Source organism: Acanthochromis polyacanthus, chromosome 16 (genome assembly GCF_021347895.1).
Source record: "Acanthochromis polyacanthus isolate Apoly-LR-REF ecotype Palm Island chromosome 16, KAUST_Apoly_ChrSc, whole genome shotgun sequence".
In the NCBI taxonomy this organism is placed as follows: domain Eukaryota; kingdom Metazoa; phylum Chordata; class Actinopteri; family Pomacentridae; genus Acanthochromis; species Acanthochromis polyacanthus.
The window spans coordinates 22,319,642-22,327,038 of NC_067128.1; the positions used below are offsets into that span (position 1 = coordinate 22,319,642).

Genomic DNA, 7,397 nt, shown 5'->3' on the forward strand with positions numbered 1-7,397 from the left:
TGCCCTACTTATCTAGTTTATATATGTTTGGCTTGGTGTGGTTTAGTTATGTCTTAATTGAAAAAAAAGACCAAGGAAACAAATGTACCTTGAACATAAGCACATGGACACTTATTTACTGACTGACTTACTACCTACACACACACACACACACTGCAGACATGCTGATTAACTCCATGACTATATCATAGCCCTTCTATATAAAAGCCACTTGAGAAAGCCTAGAAATATGCAGTCTGTTTCTAAAGGCCTGTGCACACACAATAATAAATAAAGTAAATTTGAAAAAGACGAAATAGTCAAACAAGATACACGAGTGTTTTTTTTTCTTTTTAAGCCTGTAGGCATAAGTCTATCACGAACCACCCCACCCCAAAACAGGAGGCAACCGCCATTCCGACATCCCTCCACTCTGATATGGGCTCCCAATTGTCTAAATGGCAACACTTAAATTTCTTTCAAACCTCCCATCATTCCGACAATTTTTGCGTCCTATGGTCGGAATGACGGTTAAAAAAAGAAAAAGCTTCTCGCCATTCCGACATTTCCTCTAAAGCCATATAATTTACAAAGCAGTAGGTGACAATTGAAGCTTACAGTACTGTTAATTATATCTAAATCTTATTGTTTTTTTTCTTACATTTTAGATGAGTAAACTAACAAGTTGCCATCATTGTAAATCTGCAGTTCAGCACCGGACAGCTCCAAGTCAGTGACTCGCTCGGAGTAACGCACAATCTCTAAAACTTTATTTGTCCCCAAGGGGCATGTAGCCCTATAAGGTAGTCAATTCCAGCCATTTTCAGTACAAAAAAAAGACGCCAATATTTTATTTGTAAATAAAAATATGACGAGAATTACAGGGAATATTGGACGTGCATCGCAAGGTGCATTTCCGTTTTCGTGGATTATATACCGACTTCAAGACATGCTTTGGACAAAATATTTTACTGGCTTGTGTCGTCTGGATGTCCAAGGTTGGATTATGGCCGTTTTTTGTGGAATATTTTCATCTGTGTGTAATAATGAACCTGCAAATGTGAGTCGCGCTGTGTACGTTGAAGCCGTGTACAGAGAACGGATGGATGGATATTCGTTGTTTGTCGGACAAATGCGTTTATATTACCCGCTGTGGTAATCGCATCTGAAAGTGGTTTATACCGGCGGATTCATGAGAATCTAAGCTTTCCATCGGCGTATAATGTTTCTATCATCGAGTTGGCAGTGTCGTTCTATTTCGAAAAATATTTATGCAGATATCAAAACGGCCCACCCGCGGGCCGCTGAACCGCAACGGTTAAAACACACTCATACACAGGCGGTTATTCATGTTGGAAATAAACCAATAAAAAATACGAATACATAAACAAGTACATAAAACTGTTCAATAAATAAAGAAAAAGAAAAAAAGACAAGATAGAATAGTAGGCTAACTCGAAAAGGCCTACAGGTCTATTCCATTTAAGAAGATCTAACTCACCTTGCAAGTCGTAATTTTTTGTCTTTCGACGGAAATTATTTTCTTGGACCTTAGTCAGTCCATCAGGGATGGTTCCATCACTCAAGTAGGACATTATGTTGTTAAAAACAACGGGATCCATTATGACGACTCCAAAGAATGGCTTTCAGCATGAAGGTCAAAAGCTTGCACCTTGACGTCTCAGTCAACTGTGTGTAATGGTGCTTAATTAGACTATATATAGCGTCAAAATGCCATGCGTTGAGTGCATGATCAGCTAAATAGCCAATCAGGTTATGGTTGCTAGGGGAAAATTACTGATAATTGGCCAATCGGCGTAGCCAAATTTAACGCCGATGGGGCGCTGGAAATGTCGCCCCAACTGCTACGTAAAAAGCGTGAAAGATGTCACTCTGATGTGTTATATAAAGTCATTTTGGGGCAAAATATTCATGTACATACAACACCAGAGGCATGAATCAGTTTTTGGCAAGTGAAATAAGCTGATATTTACATTATTATGGCCCTTTATGTATTTTTCACGTGGTATAAACCACTGGTTGGAGTCAAGTCTTGCAAATGTCACTCTGATGTGTTATATAAAGTCATTTTGGGCCAAAATATTCATGTACATACAACACCAGAGGCATGAATCAGTTTTTGGCAAGTGAAATAAGCTGATATTTACATTGTTATGGCCCTTTATGTATTTTTTAAGTGGCATAAAGCACTGATTGGAGTCAAGTCTTGCAGATGTCACTCTGATGTGTTATATAAAGTCATTTTGGGCCAAAATATTCATGTACATACAACACCAGAGGCATGAATCAGTTTTTGGCAAGCAAAAAGGCTGATTTTTACATTGTTCTGGCCCTTTACTTATTTCTTAAGTGGTATAAAGCACTGATTGGAGTCAAGTCTTGCAAATGTCACTCTGATGTGTTATATAAAGTCATTTTGGGGCAAAATATTCATGTACATACAACACCAGAGGCATGAATCAGTTTTTGGCAAGTGAAATAAGCTGATATTTACATTGTTATGGCCCTTTATGTATTTTTTAAGTGGCATAAAGCACTGATTGGAGTCAAGTCTTGCAGATGTCACTCTGATGTGTTATATAAAGTCATTTTGGGGCAAAATATTCATGTACATACAACACCAGAGGCATGAATCAGTTTTTGGCAAGTGAAATAAGCTGATTTTTACATTATTACGGCCCTTTATGTATTTTTCACGTGGTATAAAGCACTGGTTGGAGTCAAGTCTTGCAAATGTCACTCTGATGTGTTATATAAAGTCATTTTGGGCCAAAATATTCATGTACATACAACACCAGAGGCATGAATCAGTTTTTGGCAAGTGAAATAAGCTGATTTTTACATTGTAATGTCCCTTTTCTCATATTTCAAACCGTACAAAGCACTGTGTGGGGTCAATTTTTCTGCTGAGGGATCTAATGTAATGTTGGTGCAGAAAAAAGACTCTCCCTCGGCGACACATATCTTTATTAGCACAAATACACGGCAGATTGAAATCACCAACTAGCCTATTGCACAGCGATATAAGGCAAGTAGACGTACAGGAGGCTATAAAACGCAAACACAAATAATCACCGTTAGATGATTATAAACAAACTGGTTGCGCTTCGCTGCGCTTTTCAACTGTGACGGCTGTGCGTGCGCGCTCCCGTGTATCGGAAATCAGTTTCTGGCAAAAATCACATTTTGGCACAACACCGGCTCCATTCAGCTGTGACCACCAGAGATCTGCTGGATCAGATCTCCCTCAACCGAACCGATCAACCTACAGCAGGACATCGAAGCGGTGCCAGAAGACCAAACGACACTCCGGAACCGACAAAGTCCAGAGGCGTGGTAAAGCGTTACAGGCCCGCATAGTCCCAGCTCATCGCGGTTCACTACAGCGAGAACCAGCTGAGTTTGCTCTGCCGATCTGGGTGATGTACTAACTGCTGAATTAACTCAATCCGCCAGTTTATTCTTTTACAAATCATTAGAATTCTTACTCCAAATTACCGTTTACCTCGTCAGGGTAGTTATCTGGCTCTTCCTCATCATATTCCTGTCTTAATATGCTAATTTGAACTCACACATACACACACACACCCAGTCTCTCATACACACGCACACACATTCCACTGACAGGTACGCACACACACACACACGTAGTCATGCATGCAAACACACACACCCCTATGCACTGTAAATAGGATTTCACTTGTCATTAGCCAATAGAATAGCAAATAAATGCCTAATTTTAGACCAAATTAAAGCCTTGTGTGTTTCTCTGTGCAAGAACGTGGTCAATTTTAACCGAGAATTCTAGCATTTAAGATATGAGATTGATCAAATTTAAATTAATACATTTTTAATTAATGTTAATTTATTAATTCCTCTAAAGAGGTGGTGCCCTAATAAACAAGTGCAGTTATATTATGTAGTATCTCCTACACACTAAATAATAAAATATTTGGCTGCAAGACTAAAATATGCATTAATCTCATAAAATGTTGACACCCTTTCCTGGAGTTAAACAATGAGAATAAATGCAGACAGAGAGAAAAAAAAAATCACACGATCTGTTCAACTGAGACTGTATGTGATTTTTCCAGGGGTTTGCTTGCATCATGAGGGAAAACAACAACTTTTGTCAAAAAATCACTGAGGTCATTATTTTAGGAAGGTGAAGACGTTGAAGATGATTCTAGAGCCGGAATGATTAGTTGATCAGTATGGTAGCAGATGGGCTATGAAAATTTTAATGGACATTTTTCAATGTTTTGACCTTTATTTAAGATAAAATAACTATTTGTTTAATTGAGTGCTTGGTCTCTTTAAATGGCTTTAATTTGAGTGGGTTTACATCAATCTAGAAAGAATTGTGTTGAAGATATAGACCTTTTTAACACTTTGTCCCAGTGTTTAAGAATTCAAAAGTAACTGGACACATACACATGACAAATTGATTTGAATATTTTTTGGAAAATTTTTGGCAGTTAATGCCAAAAGACAGGGTGAGTGCACCATATTTTCATCTTTTCATGCGTTGATGGCCAACCTTACGCTGCCTCCTGGAACCAGTCAGTGAAAATCCAGATCCAGTCATGAAGCTGGACTCCCTTTAAAACAGAGGAAAGAAGAACGGACAGACAGCTGTGGTCCTCGCATGTTTCTTCTATGTTTAATTCACTGGATACCTAATTATTGATCAGAAAGGGAGTGAAATGTGTACAGTCATGGACCATATGTTTATTCTTGATAGCAGCAGACAAACCAGATCTGAACAAGGACAGCGTTGGATGAAAAAAGATATAAATGTTATTTATCAGATTAGCTATTGAAATTAAGGTTGATTACTAAAACCTGTACATTGTTGTATATTTGAGTGTTGAAGAGAATCAGGTGAGTTAGAGTTTTGCTTGAGCCTTCTTGTCTTCTGTTTTGCCATCAGCTGATGATTTGTATCTTCCCTGGTGATATTTTCTTCTGGCCTTCACAGCAGACACCGTGAGCTCTTGCTTGTTGTGGCACCTCATTACCTTTTGTCTTCACCAGGAGGACTGCAGCTCAGCTGGACCGAGACCAGCTAAATGGTTTGGCCACTTGAGAATATTTCACCCCTTTTACCCCTGCGTTTCTTTGGCTGTATGTTTAGATCCTGTCAAATAATAAAATGTCATCCAGTGAAATCCCATTGCTTATATAAGCAGTGAAATCAACAGTGGCGGCTTGTTAATAGGGGGCGCTAGATTTGCCAGCTTTTTTTCCAGATCACCCAAGCGTACAGCTGTTCTTGATAAAATGGTAGCCCATAGACTGCCAACATCCAGCAATGTCAGATGGAACTTTCACAGCCGAGCCATCAACGCTGTGTTTGAGCACAGAGAGGATCTCATTCAGTGTTTTGAGAACATACAAGACTTAGGTGGCTTTGATGCCAGTACCATCAGAGAGGCAGGAGCCATGGCCATGCTGCTGGAACATCAGGACTTTAAGTTCTTTCTGGAACTTTTTCACCACATCATGCCACGTGTGGACCTCCTCTATGCAAAGCTCCAGAAGAAGAACATAGATGCAGTCCACATAAAAGTGAGCATCCAGCAGTTTGAACAGGACATCGAAAACATCAGGTAATAAGTATTCCTGTCAGTAATATGATAATCACATTTTTCAACATGATCTCTTTTCCCCTTTGTGGTTATTATTATGACTTCTCCTTATCCTTCACAGAAATCCTCTCCATTCCGTGGATGAGCAAAGAAGTGGCTGTCCGACAGCAAAGAGGCGTCGGGCACTCAGTTCAGAGGATCGTCAAAGGGTTGCAGAAGAGGTGAGTTTATGTTGTAGAAATCTCATAGTCTATGTTTCATTGGAGGTTGTAATGTTTGTTAGAGGAGAAATGTGTTTTGAAATATGGCATTTAAATATGTCATTGTCATGTTGCAGAGATCATCTAATCACAATCTGTTTAATGAAAATTATTCAAAAATATTAAAATATGAAATCCTGGCAAAAAAATGTTTCAGTTGGTTTCTTATCCGAAAGCTGGACACTTTCTGGAAGTCCTTCCCATGCCTTACTGTCTGTCTGGACTTCATGCAGGGGTTGGGAGTGTGGTGTTGTTTGGTGGGGAGCCTAAAGCCCACTCCGATGCTCAGCTGGACCCATGGGAAAGAGTTCTTCAAGAGCCACTTGGACAACCCAAGTACTTGCTAGCAGACAATGTTGTAAAAAATCCATCAAGTATCATTGAATGGTTGTTGTTAGTGATGCTTACCATTGCCTGTAGCTTCCAATAGGATATTAAACGTTACTGTATGAGCATTACAGTGTTGGGCCTTTTGTTTTTTGAACGTCAACTGAAACTAACTCAACACTCCTCAGTTCTAACTGGTGTTTTTTTTTTAGTATGCCAGAGTTCACATGACATATAAATGTATTTTCCTGCATAATTCTTCCATTTCTAAGAAGATGCTGACAATTTTTGCTTGTCGTTGTAGAAAAATAGTGGGAGTAAGTGGTGCTACTGCCCAATTTAAATATTGCAGGAGAGTCAGCCAACATTAACTACACTTGTGCTTTGACTGCAGAGACATGTCAAAATGTCTGCCGTGAAAATGATCTGTGTATCATTTTGAAACTAAGATGGCTCAGACAGAATGACATGTTGTATGGCTGGAATCAATCAATAATAATCTGGTCAGTTCATTTCTTTGCCTTTATGTTAAATGCACTACCATAATTCTAAATTCCCACTATTGGAAATAGGTGTATAAATGTTTTGTTTGTGATTGTATTAGGGTTCTGACATTTTTTTCTCTGAATTTTGAATTTTTATTAGTTCAAATAATGTACAGCTTTGAAAAAAAACTTTCTTACACATAATTACAGATACTTGTTATATATATGGTGAAACAGGTCAGGTGGGGAGAATAATGATGAAAGGTTATGAAACAAAAGCAAATATTTTTAAGAATCCCACTGTGGCAGTCAGAATTTCACTTTAAAGGGCTTTTGCCTGTTTCAAAGCAAAGTGAATCTGCTTTGATGAATTAAGCTGGTCTCTTAGGGACTTTATTAACAATGTAACCTGCATCAAAGAAGGAAGTCTGATTGTGAAGCTGGAGACAAAGATAAACTCCCTCCAGCTGAACTCAGTCTGTGTGGACATGCATGACATATTCTAAGTTCTTTGATTGTCTAATAACATGCCAGATGTATCTTAGGGAATTGTTGCTTGAAATGGAAACTGTAAAGTTATTAACACTATGCCATAAATGAGAATAAAACATGACTTAAGATTTTTTTCATCAATCTCATTCTGTTTTCTGGAGAACAAAGTGTATGTTATTAGACTAATTAAAACATACACTGATATATAAAAAATATTTTTATTAGCATTGTGTGATATATTG

General features: G+C 38.4%; 1 long non-coding RNA gene across 1 annotated transcript; it reads left to right on the top strand.

The window, feature by feature from the left end:
• Positions 1 to 2,978: 2,978 nt before the first annotated feature.
• LOC127537745 (uncharacterized) lies at positions 2,979 to 7,296 on the top strand. The gene is made up of 3 exons (XR_007947564.1): positions 2,979 to 5,612; positions 5,713 to 5,812; positions 6,085 to 7,296. It is a non-coding gene; the product is annotated as an uncharacterized LOC127537745 (long non-coding RNA).
• The last annotated feature ends 101 nt before the right edge of the window (positions 7,297 to 7,397 follow it).